This window comes from Bombina bombina, chromosome 9 (genome assembly GCF_027579735.1).
Source record: "Bombina bombina isolate aBomBom1 chromosome 9, aBomBom1.pri, whole genome shotgun sequence".
Taxonomy (NCBI): Eukaryota; Metazoa; Chordata; class Amphibia; order Anura; family Bombinatoridae; genus Bombina; species Bombina bombina.
In genome coordinates this window covers 207,724,125-207,741,666 of record NC_069507.1, presented here as the reverse complement: position 1 = coordinate 207,741,666, position 17,542 = coordinate 207,724,125, and the positions used below count along the sequence as shown (strand labels likewise).

Genomic DNA, 17,542 nt, shown 5'->3' with positions numbered 1-17,542 from the left:
TCAATAGGTAATTGACGTCTTCATGGTCCTTACATAAAAGCAGTGTTATTGTGGCACAAAAGTGACCACCCACAGGCAAAGTAGGTAAATGATCTATGAAGGTCCAATACAGAATATCTTGTAGTAAAAATGTGGCTTGTAAGTTGCCACTGGTTGTTCTGAGATTTCAAGTATAATATCTACTCTAATAACATGCTTTTCCTCAACCATATCAGTTTTGAGGTAATTGTTTTGCCTACATAAAAAGACCACACCCATAAATAAATAGATAAACTGTAACTAAAGTAGCACATGCCACCCTATGTCTAAGATTATATTTTTTATTATGCCAAAGATGATCGTTCTTTTTGATGAGTCACTACATGTTGTCCATGCTTGGATGTTATTATCCATGTTATCACGCTATAACTTGTCCTTAGATCCATTGTCATTCGTATTCCCTGCAGTGAAAAATAAATCTTAGTAGGCCTACAATTGTAAATGCATTTTTTACCTGTAGCAAATATATGACAATGTTTACATAGGGCTAGATTACAAGTGATGCGCTAACGTTAGCAGGTGCGATATAAGAACATCACGGGTGCCTTAATTTGAAAGTAAGCACGGTCACATTTAACGTGCATTGGGTTAGCACGACTAAAGACCTTGCGCAAAGGGTTAGGCATAAAAAGTAATTTATAAGGGTTCAAAGGTTTATGGTATATGGCCTTGTATTTAAATGCAAATGCTATAATATATAGTTAGTTTAAACAAACAATTAACCTATTATACTAAAATTAAAATAACTACCAATTAAAAAAAAACTAAATTACACAAAACTAACACTACTAAAAAAATTTTTTTACAAAAAATAAAATATACTAAATTACAAAAAATGTAAAAATTTAAATTACAAAAAATAACAAACGAAATAATCCAAAATAAAAACAATTACACCTAATCTAATAGCCCTATAAAAATAAAAAAGCCCCCCCAAAATAAAAAAAACCCCTAGTCTACAATAAACTACCAATAACCCTTAAACGGCTCTTTTGTAGAGCATTGCCCAAAAAACAGTAAAAAAAAAACAAAAAAAAATCAAGACATCCGGCGCGGAGCGTCCTCTGTCTTCATATGGTCACCTCCATACACTGAGTCTTCTATGCGAGGAAACCTTTTCAAAATGGCGTCCCTTGCATTGCTATTGGCTGATTTGATTTTTGAAATTCAAATCAGCCAATAGGATGAGAGCTACTGAAATCCTATTGACTATTCAAATCGGCCAATAGGATAAGAGCGACTGAAATTCTATTGGCTATCCAAATCGCGCCGGATGTCTTAAAGGATGGACCCTTTCCGCGCCTGCCAGGATGAAGATAGAAGACGCTGCCGGGATGAAGATAGAAGATGCCGCCTGGATGAGGATAGAAGATGCCGCCTGGATGGAGGAAGACCTCGCTGCATGGATGAAGAATTCTCGCCGCCTAGATGTCCGGACTTCATAAACTGTAAGTTCATTGTCGGGGGTTAGTGTTAGGGTTTTTTTTTTTTTTACCTTTTTTGGGTGGGTTTTCTTTTTAGATTAGGGTTTGGGCTTTTTAAAAATAGCTAAATGCCCTTTTACGGGTAATGCAAAAGAGCTAAATGCCCTTTTAAGGGGAAAGGCCCATACAAATGCCCTTTTAAGGGCAATGGGTAGCTTAGGTTTTTGTTAGAGTTAGGTTTTTTTATTTTGGGGGGTTGGTTGGGTGGTGGGTTTTACTGTTGGGGGTCTTTGTATTTTTTTCAGGCAAAATAAAGTAAGAGAAAAAAGAGAAAAATATGAGCCTTTAGTACAGTAAAATTGATAACAGAAGAAACACCATAAAAAACTGTGGGAAATGTTCATATGCAGTAAAAGCATTAACATTAGATTCACAAACATTAGAAGTGTTTGGTAAAAAAATATTTACAGTTAACCTTAACACATCAGACATTTTTTTCAAGGGTGCCCCATATTTTCATTGGATAACTAAGTGTGCGCTACAATCACTCCTATTACAAGCTGTAAATAATGTATTGCGTTAAAGCACAACACTTTATAGCACTGGAAAAAGTAGCACTCTTGGAGACCTGAAGTAAATGATTAAGGTTTAATTATAAAGGATGTTAAATGAATATTAAAAAATAATAATAAAAAACTATTATTAAAAAATATTTAATCCTAATTAATTATTACTAAGTTCTGACATGTGAGTATTATGAACACAGCTAAATGAATTTATGCACTAACGAGGGATTCAAATATGATAAAATATTAACAGATTTAATAAGCATTAACCAATTACACAATATAATTACTTACTAAAATCTGATTAATGGCTATAACCTAAATATTCCAATTACAATCTTAACTATGATTTAATGGATTAATAGCGTTCTCAGGAAGTATAATTTAACTATCTGACTAACTATATAAGTTTGGTACACCAATTAGAAAACTTTAAACAATGCTAACAACCAATGTATTAGATTAATTAATTAATAGAAAGTTACTAAAGTCAAATAGAATTTTTAAAAAGGCTTTAGATTATTTTAAAAACAACCCAGCAGCATTCACTAAATAACCCTTTTATCATAAATACACAATATTTATTAAGTAATATTACATTAACTCAATTCACAGATAAATGTAATATCTAGTAAATAATCATCTATAAGATATGCCACATGTACAATATATCAATCGTCAAATCACGTTTTGTTTCTTGAGTAATTCAAGGCTCTCTTAGTACACAAATGCCAATACAATGTCAAGGCCTACACCAATACCATACACCAATAAATATTTAATTTCTTATAAAACAAGAATTAGAAATGAATTATGTTATATTTTAAAATATGTGTGGGCAATTTATAAAAACCAAACTAACACTTATTTTATAAGAAGTTTAAATGTAGCAGCTATGTATAAACATTCATGCATTACCAGCCTTAATTTGTAATATGGATGAACGATTTCTGCTCAGTTTGGCTCAGGCTGTGTTATTCCTGGAACCCTGGGATCTCTGTGTGTCTGGAGCTATCTCTGTGAGGTGTGCCTTATCCCTGGTATGCAATTGAATTTCTGTGAGTGAGTTTTCAAATTAGTGTCTTTGTGTGAGTAAAAGATGAGGAAAAAGTGCTTAAGTCTCTCTAGTAATTAGGAGCATGCAAAAGCATGTGTGGGGTTGCTTTTAAAGGACCAGTCAACACAGTAGATTTGCATAATCAACAAATGCAAGATAACAAGACAATGCAATAGCACTTAGTCTGAACTTCAAATGAATAGTAGATTTTTTTTCTGACAATTTTAAAAGTTATGTCTATTTCCACTCCCCATGTACCATGTGACAGCCATCAGCCAATCACAAATGCAAAACTGTGGGAAATGTTCATATGCAGTAAAAGCATTAACATTAGATTCACAAACATTAGAAGTGTTTGGTAAAAAAATATTTACAGTTAACCTTAACACATCAGACATTTTTTTCAAGGGTGCCCCATATTTTCATTGGATAACTAAGTGTGCGCTACAATCACTCCTATTACAAGCTGTAAATAATGTATTGCGTTAAAGCACAACACTTTATAGCACTGGAAAAAGTAGCACTCTTGGAGACCTGAAGTAAATGATTAAGGTTTAATTATAAAGGATGTTAAATGAATATTAAAAAATAATAATAAAAAACTATTATTAAAAAATATTTAATCCTAATTAATTATTACTAAGTTCTGACATGTGAGTATTATGAACACAGCTAAATGAATTTATGCACTAACGAGGGATTCAAATATGATAAAATATTAACAGATTTAATAAGCATTAACCAATTACACAATATAATTACTTACTAAAATCTGATTAATGGCTATAACCTAAATATTCCAATTACAATCTTAACTATGATTTAATGGATTAATAGCGTTCTCAGGAAGTATAATTTAACTATCTGACTAACTATATAAGTTTGGTACACCAATTAGAAAACTTTAAACAATGCTAACAACCAATGTATTAGATTAATTAATTAATAGAAAGTTACTAAAGTCAAATAGAATTTTTAAAAAGGCTTTAGATTATTTTAAAAACAACCCAGCAGCATTCACTAAATAACCCTTTTATCATAAATACACAATATTTATTAAGTAATATTACATTAACTCAATTCACAGATAAATGTAATATCTAGTAAATAATCATCTATAAGATATGCCACATGTACAATATATCAATCGTCAAATCACGTTTTGTTTCTTGAGTAATTCAAGGCTCTCTTAGTACACAAATGCCAATACAATGTCAAGGCCTACACCAATACCATACACCAATAAATATTTAATTTCTTATAAAACAAGAATTAGAAATGAATTATGTTATATTTTAAAATATGTGTGGGCAATTTATAAAAACCAAACTAACACTTATTTTATAAGAAGTTTAAATGTAGCAGCTATGTATAAACATTCATGCATTACCAGCCTTAATTTGTAATATGGATGAACGATTTCTGCTCAGTTTGGCTCAGGCTGTGTTATTCCTGGAACCCTGGGATCTCTGTGTGTCTGGAGCTATCTCTGTGAGGTGTGCCTTATCCCTGGTATGCAATTGAATTTCTGTGAGTGAGTTTTCAAATTAGTGTCTTTGTGTGAGTAAAAGATGAGGAAAAAGTGCTTAAGTCTCTCTAGTAATTAGGAGCATGCAAAAGCATGTGTGGGGTTGCTTTTAAAGGACCAGTCAACACAGTAGATTTGCATAATCAACAAATGCAAGATAACAAGACAATGCAATAGCACTTAGTCTGAACTTCAAATGAATAGTAGATTTTTTTTCTGACAATTTTAAAAGTTATGTCTATTTCCACTCCCCATGTACCATGTGACAGCCATCAGCCAATCACAAATGCATACACATACCATGTGACAGCCATCAGCCAATCACAAATGCATATACGCTTATTCTGTGAATTCTTGCACATGCTTAGTAGGAGCTGGTGACTCAAAACATTTAAATATAAAAAGACTGCACTTTTTTATGGAAATAAATTGGAAAGTAGTTTAAAATTACATGCTCTATCTGAATAATGAAAGTTTAATTTTGACTTGAGTGTCCCTTTAAGTGTGTGTAAGGAGTAAATGTTTTCTTCACTCAGCAAATACAAGTTTAATCTGAGAGAGTCCTGTGTTAAGTGTTCAAAAGTCTTCAGTCAGCAAAACAGGAAGTGTCCCCAAGTAGAATCCCCTATAGTGTGTCTGTGATGGTATTTTGTCCTGAACTAATCCCACCCTGTATTGTTTCTAGCTATTTAGCATATGCAAATGATTGGATAGGATCTTGCCCCCTATGGTGAGTAAGTAATGAGTTAGTTAGTCCCTTCAAAGCTAAAATCATTGCTGGTTGCATTCTCATAAATAACCAGAAGGTGGCAAACTTGAGTTGCAAGATAGTGTAAGCGTTAACTAAAGGAAAATGTTATTTAACCATATATTTTATAGAATTTAAAGATTCTTACTTAACTATGGTTAAAGGGAATAATTTCATACTAAGATATTCTAATATTTAATTATTTGATGTCTTACTTTGATAACTGTAGGGACACTGAACCCAATTTTTTTCTTTCATGATTCAGATAGAGCATGCAATGATAAGCAACTTTCTAGTTTACTTCTATTATCATTTTTTCTTTGTGCTCTTGCTATCTTTATTTGAAAAAGAAGGCATCTAAGCTAAGGAGCCAGCAAATTGTTGGTTCAGAACCATGGACAGCACTTGTTTATTGGTGCTGGCCAATCAGCAAGGACAACCCAGGTTGTTCACAAAAATGGGTCGGCATCTAAACTTACATTCTTGCTTTTCAAATAAACATACCAGGAGAATGAAAAAGTTTGATAATAGGAGTAAATTAGAAAGTTTCTTAAAATTGCATGCTCTACCTGAATAACGAAAGAAAAAAAATTGGGTTCAATGTCCCTTTCAATGTCCCTTTAAAGTTAAAATCTGTATGAAATGATTTCTTATAAGGTGTATGTGATAATTATATATATATATATATAATACTTGTATTTCCAATTATAAAAATGGGTATCATCATACAATTTAGAAAAGGGGGGGTTTACCAAAGCGCCAACAAAAAGGCTGGGTCTGAGCCAGTTAAGGTTATAAACACAAATAGCATAAAAAATACATTTATTCAAACAATGTCACAGATAAGATACAACTAACAAACAATAAAATAATTAAAATAACTTAAACAGTCCAATTAAAAAATACTAGCCGTGATCAGTGGCTAGTAAAAAACTAAAAGTGCCCAGTTTCCCAGTACACAATATTCCAGATAACGTTGGAATAATTTGATATATACTTTGATTAAGGACTAGTAGAGATGGGACAAATCGATGTCCTTTGGAAAGTCTAAAAAGTAACCTATATGTGCAATTACTTTGAAGATGGAAGATGTATATAAAAATAAATGAATCTGCTAGTTACCACAGCAAGTGTGAAGAACAAAGTGTGTCAATAGAGGTAGTGTTACAATCTGTATGTGCAAATACTTGAAGGTTGAGTGAATTAAACAACCTGGGTGTGCAAGTACTTAGGGTAAAAAATTGGGTACAAGTAAAAATGAATCTGCTAGTTTTCAGCAGCGCATTTAAATTTTAATGTGTGTCGTGTGAAATAAATGTCCTCACAGTAAATCTAGCTTGTGTGTGGGTTGGTGTTGTTCAAATTGTGGGTAAATGTTGGGTAAATATTATCCAAAGTGATAATGCTGGATGATAATCGTGATTTTAAAAACTAATACGTGACAAATAAAAACTTCAATTGCAAATAATGATAACACACTGATTCCGTGATATATCAAAGCAAAATTCTAAAAACAACCAAATAAGCCCTGTGAGCAATACTGATAACCCTTGACGTGATGGCGTGAAATATCAGAGCAAAAGAACATCCAAATTAAACAATGTGAGCAACGTTAATAAACCTTAGCAATATTCAAAGTCAATACAAAAAGTTATGGTACATAAATTCAAAGCAAACCAATCGATTCCAAAAAAACAGTGGCCACTGCGAAAAAAAAGCTGTGTGAGTGAACAGTTAATCCAACAAACAAATTGGTAATTCCTAAAAACCCTCAGCTAATGGTAGTGTTGCTGCAATGATCCTGCAGCCGAAGCAGGAATGAGGTTAAAAACCGGAAGTCCTAGTCTTCTCCAGTTTCGACGATACCTAAAAAAGCAATAGACACAATAGTGCAGATAGTTTTCTTAATCTTAATACAATTGAAATAGAACTCACCAGTCGACGCGTTTCAGTCTGTGCTAGACCTTTATCAAGACTGGTATTATGTGCTTACAGATAGCCTTTTATACCTGTTTGTGGAATGTAAACCGGAAGTGATCATTTAGTACTTCCGGTTATTCGCTGAGTTTGTTTACATTCAATAAAATTTTCATTCAATAAAAATTTTTTCTTTTAATATAGAAGTGTTCTCCTTTGGTTTTCAAAGTGATTCCCATTTACTTCTTACTGGCTCATAATATAGAATGGTATGGCAAATACTTGTAACTGAAATTGGAGTGTCCTTTTCTGGACCACTTCCGGTTTCTTCAGTTCGACTATTTCCGGTCTAGTCTATTCAGATGGGGGGACAATGTTAAATGTATTCAGTACAAGTTTATTACTCAGACCCCGTCTTTATATGTTGTTTGCTTGGCCTTTTATAAACATCGTTCAAATTTTGTACCTTCATAAAGATGGCATTCATATGTCTGTTTGATCATTATGATCTCAGTTTGCCCAGTTCCTTAGCGTGAATCAAATATTTTCAGTGTATAATGAGAGGAGTATGCTTTCAGTATGTAAGGGTAGAAGTATGGCTAATATTCTCACTATTTTGCGTGTCTAATATCCTTGCTATATCTCCAGTATTATCCTAATGAATGCATAATTATGCGTGTACCACTATTACTGCTTTCAATAATGAGCATATATCTTAATCGTCTATACTTGTATAGCGGATATAAGGGAGAGAGATAGTGGTGGAGTCTTCTCCTTATTGGTTTAAGTTCTTTTGGTCAGGAGCTCATGAGCATTTATTTAAATAGCCCAACCAGTATAATGAATAAAGGGGTGTGAGTGAAAAGTGTTCTTCTTATTGATTCATAGTCTTTTATTCAAAGGTTAGCGGTGTGCAGGGAGAGGTTCTTCTTATTGGTTCAGAGTCTTATATTCAGAGGCTATCTATCCTCTATCGGTGATATATAGATGATATAATCATAATATGGAAGGGCACTTTGGAAGATTTGATGTTCACGATTGACGTCATGAATCAGAATACAATGAATCTTAAGTTTACATTCGAATGGAGCTATACCGCGCTGACATTCCTAGATTTAAGAATCAAAGTGAAAAAAGGGAGATTGGAAACATCTACGCATTTTAAAAGCGTAGACAGTAATAATTATGTCCATAAAGAAAGCTGTCATCACATCAAATGGAAGAACAACATTCCAAAAGGACAAATGTTGCGAATGAGAAAGAACTGTTCCAACCCCTCAAAATGGGAAGAGCAAGCCTCAATAATCAAAGGAAAATCTATAGAGAGAGGATATGACAAGGTAATGCTGGATCAAAAGCTAAATGAAGTCAGAAGAACAGAAAGAAAAGAACTGACCAAATATAGAGATAAAGCCAAAAAGAATTTTATAGAGGACAGCTATAACATAGCAATGATAACCGAATATAGTGACAATAAACAGATTATAGAAAACATCTTTCGGAAACATTGGTCATTACTAAGGGATGATAACATAATAGGAGACAAACTGCCAGAATACCCAAGATTCATATATAAAAAACCCCAGAAATCTGAAAACTAGACTGGCACCCAGCCTCCAAAAGAAAAAGAAGGGAGGAATACAGGATATGCATGGGAAAATGGTGAAAGGGTTCTTTCCCTGTCACACATGCAAAGAATGTAAATGCAGCACCAAAACAACTAAATGTATCACCTACAATACTAAAGAGGAATTCAGAATACAAGATATGATACGCTGTCAAGACAAGGGGGTGATTTACCTGTTACAATGTCCGTGCGGACTCCAGTACGTTGGACAAACGTCAAGCGTTCTCAGAGACAGAATTCAAGAACATTTGTTGATGATCGAAAAACTGAACATGGACACACCGCTTTACCAACACTTTACCACAAAACATCATGGAAATATCAAAGCATTGAAATACATAGGAATACAAAAAGTTATAAAAAACTGGAGGGGTGGTAACTTTGAGAAACTGCTCCTGATTAATGAATCCAAATGGATATTCCAAATCGACTGCTTATATCCAAGAGGCCTTAATAATAAAGAAGACCTCTCACACTTACTGAACCCCTAGGCAAGAAGATGACTAGTTTAAACATATCAGAAACCTATGTACATAAGAAAACTCTAAAGTGTTGCGGTTACCTTTTACTAACGTTTTGCTAATTTTTGCAATAAAAGATATATAGATTATTTGCGATGCCCCCTGTCATCATCGCTGAATTTTTAAAATCAAATCCTACCGACATACTAAAAGCCAGCGAGAGTAATCTCTAAAACATCTAAGATCCAGTATATACAGTAAAAGTTAGAAATTTCCTCTCTCTATCCTCCCAAGAAAAATTAGATATATTACACAATCCCTTTGATGATTGCAACAAGACAGTGTAATATTTTTATATTCTAAGTTTTTATATTTTAATATTATATTTTAATCCACAAACATTGAGTTCCCATTTAGGGCTATATCAGGACAGGTAAGCTCCTGTTAAAGTCAGCAAAAAATCTTTCCCCATCACCCCTATGATGGGCCAAAAAGACTTCATATATTCCATCCCTATGCCAGCAAAACCTCGCTAATAAATGTAGAAAGATGATCTAACATAATGAAAATTATGTCTGAATATATGGCTATGTTGAGCAAAGGAAAATTCCGGGTAAAGCCAGTTGATAGAAATGTTCCCTTTAACTCCTATGCCAGGTTAATAAAGACCTTCCATATATTACCCCTATTGCATTTCTAACCATTATAAACCCTTCAAATTCCCACTAGGAATATACAAAATTCATAATCCTTCTATACTCTACAGATATCATATACTAAAGTGGCTAACTCTAATCTACTAGGGACTATTGAAAGATGCATACAATTAAAGTCTGTACACAGTCAACAAGAAGCAATTTTTTAACCTCTCCTAATCTATTCTTGGAAATCATCCTTTTGAGCTATCCTAGAAATATAATTTTAAAAAAATGTGTAACTAATACCGGCTGACAATTGAGTATTAATAGAAAACAATATATATGGCTGTAAATATAGACATATTTTTAAACATTTTTCAGAGACAACCAGATAGCTCTTAAGTGAACCTACCTCTCTGTGCTAATTAAAACTAGCCTCCAATCAAAACTAGCCTCTGAATATAAGACTCTGAACCAATAAGAAGAACCTCTCCCTGCACACCCCTAACCTTTGAATAAAAGACTCTGAATCAATAAGAAGAACACTTTTCACTCACACCCCTTTATTCATTATACTGGTTGGGCTATTTAAATAAATGCTCACGAGCTCCTGACCAAAAGAACTTAAACCAATAAGGAGAAGACTCCACCACTATGTCTCTCCCTTATATCCGCTATACAAGTATAGACAATTAAGATATATGCTCATTATTGAAAGCAGTAATAGTGGTACACGCATAATATTGCATTCATTAGGATAATACTGGAGATATAGCAAGGATATTAGACACGCAAAATAGTGAGAATATTAGACATACTTCTACCCTTACATACTGAAAGCATACTCCTCTCATTATACACTGAAAATATTTGATACACGCTAAGGAACTGGGCAAACTGAGATCGTAATGATCAAACAGACATATGAATGCCATCTTTATGAAAGTACAAAATTTGAACGATGTTTATAAAAGGCCAAGCAAACAACATATAAAGGCGGGGTCTGAGTAACAAACTTGTACTGAATACATTTAACATTGTCCCCCCATCTGAATAGACTAGACCGGAAATGGTCGAACTGAAGAAACCGGAAGTGGTCCAGAAAAGGACACTCCGATTTCAGTTACAAGTATTTGCCATACCATTCTATATTATGAGCCAGTAAGAAGTAAATGGGAATCACTTTGAAAACCAAAGGAGAACACTCCTATATTAAAAGAAATTTTTTTTATTGAATGAAAATTTTATTGAATGTAAACAAACTTGGCGAATAACCGGAAGTACTAAATGATCACTTCCGGTTTACATTCCACAAACAGGTATAAAAGGCTATCTGTAAGCACATAATACCAGTCTTGATAAAGGTCTAGCACAGACCGAAACGCGTCGACTGGTGAGTTCTATTTCAATTGTTTTAAGATTAAGAAAACTATCTGCACTATTGTGTCTATTGCTTTTTTAGGTATCGTCGAAACTGGAGAAGACTAGGACTTCCGGTTTTTAACCTCATTCCTGCTTCGGCTGCAGGATCATTGCAGCAACACTACCATTAGCTGAGGGTTTTTAGGAATTACCAATTTGTTTGTTGGATTAACTGTTCACTCACATGGCTTTTTTTCGCAGTGGCCACTGTTTTTTTGGAATCGATTGGTTTGCTTTGAATTTATGTACCATAACTTTTTGTATTGACTTTGAATATTGCTAAGGTTTATTAACGTTGCTCACATTGTTTAATTTGGATGTTCTTTTGCTCTGATATTTCACGCCATCACGTCAAGGGTTATCAGTATTGCTCACAGGGCTTATTTGGTTGTTTTTAGAATTTTGCTTTGATATATCACGGAATCAGTGTGTTATCATTATTTGCAATTGAAGTTTTTATTTGTCACGTATTAGTTTTTAAAATCACGATTATCATCCAGCATTATCACTTTGGATAATATTTACCCAACATTTACCCACAATTTGAACAACACCAACCCACACACAAGCTAGATTTACTGTGAGGACATTTATTTCACACGACACACATTGAAATTTAAATGCGCTGCTGAAAACTAGCAGATTCATTTTTACTTGTACCCAATTTTTTACCCTAAGTACTTGCACACCCAGGTTGTTTAATTCACTCAACCTTCAAGTATTTGCACATACAGGTTGTAACACTACCTCTATTGACACACTTTGTTCTTCACACTTGCTGCGGTAACTAGCAGATTCATTTATTTTTATTTACATCTTCCATCTTCAAAGTAATTGCACATATAGGTTACTTTTTAGACTTTCCAAAGGACATCGATTTGTCCCACCTCTACTAGTCCTTAATCAAAGTATATATCAAATTATTCCAACGTTATCTGGAATATTGTGTACTGGGAAACCAGGCACTTTTAGTTTTTTACCAGCCACTGATCACGGCTAGTATATTTTAATTGGACTGTTTAAGTTATTTTAATTCTTTTATTGTTTGTTAGTTGTATCTTATCTGTGACATTGTTTGAATAAATGTATTTTTTATGCTATTTGTGATTATAACCTTAACTGGCTCAGACCCAGCCTTTTTGTTGGCGCTTTGGTAAACCCCCCCTTTTCTAACTTGTATCTTGACTACTATGAGTCAATTTTCCAAAGCTAGGGTCTTATCTAGGTAGGCGCTCAGTGTACTCCAATACAAACCTATCATCATACAATTTCCTATTATTGTTATTTCATATTTTGTTTATAATTAATGTATCTGGGTTTGGATTATATATTATTACTTTTTTATGTAATATTCCTAGCACCATATTTTTGGGTTATCTCATGTTTATGACTGGTAATCATAAAATTATGACTAATAGTGGTAGTGGGTATTATATTAATAGTTGGCGCTCATAAACCATAAAGATAAAAGTAATATTTGGTATCCTACCTATGTGTGTTTGTATATATATATATATATATATATATGCATATATATATTTATATGTATGTATATATATATATATATATGTATGTATGTACAGTATATATATATATACACACACACATATATATATGTATATATATATATATATGCATAAACATAAGTATTTATGCATGCACCCATTTATACATTAAATATTAGTATAATCTTCAATGGTGATGATTAGATTTATATCTGAATGTGTGAGATGTGTTTCTGTTTAGAGTGCGTTATATACAAACTTCTTTATCATATATGTGTGTATGTATATTAATTAGATTGTAAATGTCACTCATATTGAATACATGTTTCAACCATATTGATCAAGTAATTATTAAAAATATAGTTATTATATTTTATGCAATATCACAATTTTATATAGTATCAAATTCTCATATTAAAGGGACAGTATACACTCATTTTCATATAACTGCATGTAAAAGACACTACTATAAAAAATAAGATGCATAGATACTGATATAAAAATTCAGTATAAAATTGTTTAAAAACCTACTTAGAAGCTCTCAGTTTAGCTCTGTTGAAAAGGTAGGCGGAAAGCCCACTGCAAGTGGGAAATAAGACACTCCCCCCTTCCCCCTTCTTTTGCATATGAAAAGACCCTTTAAACAAACAGGAGCAAGCTGGAGTAGGTAGCTGACGGTATTCACATCAAACTTTGGGGCTTGGTTAGGAGTCTGAAAATCAGAGCAATGTTATTTAAAAATAAGCAAAACTATACATGTAAAAAAAAAAAACTTTATGGGCTATATAAATAGATCATCTAAAAAACATTTATGCAAAGAAAAAATGAGTGTATAATGTCCCTTTAAGTCATGCTTTTAAATGAGTCTCTGTTTCTCTAATTTCACAATTCTAATGCCTTGAGTTATGCATTAACAGATGTCAGTTCTTTAATCACCAGACAGATCTGTGTATTCAAGGACAAGCATAATTACATAGTCTCTTCCTTTAAACAATATTATTCAAGTGGTTCATTGTTGTTGATAACACAGCAGAGTTTCCTGGAGTCATGCTTTGTAGGTCTCAAGATTGAAACAACCTTCTATCAGTTTCTTCTCTCTCTTGTGTGATAAACTCAGTGGGTGGTTCCTGGGACCATATCTTGCCTTGTTTCCATTCACAATTTACGTTGTACAAGATCCCAGTTGTTTGAATCACACCAGGACATTTTCTGCAATTTATTCTGCCATGGCTTACACTGGCTGTCCATTGATCTCTGATAATTACTATAAACAGATCCACCTGGTCCTTCATAATCAGATACATTTTTATGGCTCAGCAAAGGTTTCTTGAAATATTTATTTGAGAGGCAAGTTTAATAAATGGTGCTATTTGGAGTCTTAAGATACCATCTTTACATGTGTCATATTGCAGTTCTACTTAAAGTTCAAAGGGTTCCTTTGAAGGTAGATTTTTACAAATTTAGCAATTGAATATCCCCTTCGTTGTCTCAAGGCTTCAAGGCCTGTGTATACATTCTCAACAGGAGATGGTGCAATTAAGTCTGTTGGCTATGTGTATAGGGGTAAATCTGCATTTGAGATATTTTAACAGAAGGGACAGTTTTATTGGGACACAGAAATAGTCCACTTCCCTTATAAATGAAATGATGTATACGTTTCCCCACAAATAATGTAACAGAATATATGCATAACAAAACACATAAAGTAAACACACACACACACACACACACACATATATATATATATATATATATATATATACAGGTATATATATATATATATATATATATATATATATATATATATATTATTTAAATAAATATTTTAACAGTGATTTAAATTATATGGCATATAAAAAGTTGTTGGACTGGGCTCAAAGGTGTATATGTATGTGTGTGCATTTGTATATGTGTAGATATATGTGTATGCATGTCTACATATATATGTGTATGTACTCTCTCTCTTTCTCTCATTTGACCTTTTGGATTAGTGCACCTTTTGTTTAGCAAACCTTCATCTTAGCACACCTTCAGGCTAACTCTCGATTTAGTGCACCCTTGTTTACCAACATCTACATGTTAGTACACCCTAGTCTTTCACTTGAGCACCAACATATTACTTTGAATGTGGAATATGGGAGAAAAAAATACAAGTGCTATTGATTTTACTTGAGTTGTGTTCGTGCACAATAGCACTAATAATTTTGTTTTCCAATTTTAATGTAGGTCATATTTTTTATTACATGTATTCTAAATGAGTGATTACATTTCTCAGGAACTGCAAAGGCAATAAGTGTATCATTTTGATATTGATAAACATACCATATATTTTATTGATGGGAACAGGCCTTCACTACGTAACATCCCTCTATATACATAGATTTTCACGCTAACTGCAACTTCTCCAGCATGGGTTGATACACTCCAGCCCTCAAGAGATATTTAAAAAGAATAAATTGCTGTAGTAAATTCCAAGTAAAGTGGGAAATATACATAAACATTTATGTAAACTGTATTTTTTAGCATCTCACAGGAATGTTATAAATCGATGCTTAATGTCCACTTAATGTATTCAAAATAACAATAAAAAATAACCTATTATGAAACAGGTACATTTAAAACAAAAAAATGCATTACTATTTTTGCACTCACTAAAATACTCCTCAACAGCATTTAGAAAAGTTTATCAAACAATTTATTTAGAAAAATCCAATAGACTTTAACCTTTTCCCGCCATTATGCCATTGTATTCCGTCACAACGGCGCTGGGCTTTAAAGCCGTTATGACGGAATGCAACGTCATAGCCAATGGCTGTCCTGAAGCCTACAGCGCTTGCAAGATTTGATCACGGTCTGGGGGGTGTTCCTAGCATCATAGGGACGCCCCCCAGACCCAATCCCATAATTGAAATCTTGCGATCATTTGCACGATCGCGAGATTTCAATTTGTCGACATCGGAACATTGTTCCGATGTAGACTTTATAACCCGGTCACGAAAGGGTTAATGATTATATTCTGTAGAAAATCATTAAATACGTTTTGCTAAAGGGTTGTGATCGACCCCTTTGTCAGAAACATAAACAACAATAATATTGATGATTCAACCCTAAATAATATCATCTAGGAAGCAGAGATATTGCTACTTTTTTTAGATCACTGTTCCTTTCTAATTGAAAACATTGTACAAATATCTACCAGAACAAGTTTTTACTCCAAAGGCATGAAAACCTCTAAATATGTATTTTATGTGGATGAAAGAGCGCTATTAAAAAAAAGTATACATGAAAAATGATTAATGTAAAGCTATTTCTTTTGGAATGAACAAGAAGTGCAACTGGGTCTTAAAGGCACAAAGTACTGTGAAATTGTTTTTCTCTTAAAGGGATATGAAACACAATTTTTTTTCTTTCATGATTCAGATAGAAGTCCTGAAGTTAGCGTGCTTCAGTCTTTCGCTTGCATGTTAACAATTTACTTATAAGGCCTTCATTAGAGGGGAAATTGTTGCATACCTTTGTAAATGGAAAAATACATTTAAACAGAGAGACCTGCAATTGACAAACCAGGTTAAAAACGCTTATACGAGGTATATTCTATCTCCATTAAAGACCAATTGGGAGAAATATCTGATAAGTAGACAAGAGAGAGAACTATTCCTAAAGCAAAGAGATCTGCAAGAAGATTAAAAAAAAATGTTTCAGTATAGAAGTAGTTATGGAAGATCGGCAAAATTCCTATCCAAGTTAACTAAAAATATCAACTATAATGCCATCTCATCCTTTAAGTCAAAACTCATAGAATAATAGATCAAATAATGATAAGAGATGCTTTCCTTAAACATTTTCAAGAAATACATACAAAAAAAGAGATCAATTGGCAGAACAAGGAGAGATTTTGGGAAAGATGTCCTACCCCCAAGCTTAACTGACAAGATCTAGCAGATTTAAATCTCCTGATCTCCCTAGAGGAGGTATCAAAGCATATCCATGAGGCTAAGGAGGGCAAAGCTCCAGGACCCGATTTTTTACTGGCAGAATTTATAAATTTTTGAAGGATTAGATTGCTCCTATTCTTGGTAACCTATACAATCAATATTATATAGAAAACAGTATGCAGTCTAAATATTTTACCACTTCCACAATTACATTGATACTTAAAAAAACAAAGACCCCAAAAGTATAAGTTCATATAGACAGATTGCTCTTAACAATGACTACAAAATCTTCATGTCCATTCTGGCAGATAGGGTTAAAAAACTCTTAAGTCCATTGATCCATGAAGACCAAGTGGGGTTCATGAAGGGGAGAAATATCACCAGAATAATCCATTGAGTTCTTACTATTACAGAGTATTTCTGTAATAAAGAGAATATAAAAAGGTATTGAACGAGATCTGATTTAGCGATTCTTTCGGTCGATGCTGAAAAGGCATTCAACCTAATTAGCTGTGATCATCTTGGGAACACCTTAGAAAGAATCGTATTTCAGGGAAACTTTTTAAAACTTATACAATTATTTTATAATCAGCCCAGATCCCACTTAAAAATCAACAACCATTATACTGACAATTTTATACTAGAGAGAGGGACATGCCAGGGATGCCGATTGTC

The 17,542-nt window shown here is 33.2% G+C and overlaps 1 protein-coding gene across 1 annotated transcript in view; it reads left to right on the top strand.

Annotated features, from left to right (window-relative positions):
• The window catches only part of TCERG1L (transcription elongation regulator 1 like), a 381,274-nt gene that overhangs the window by 33,038 nt on the left and 330,694 nt on the right, over positions 1–17,542 (top strand). The window lies entirely within an intron of this gene.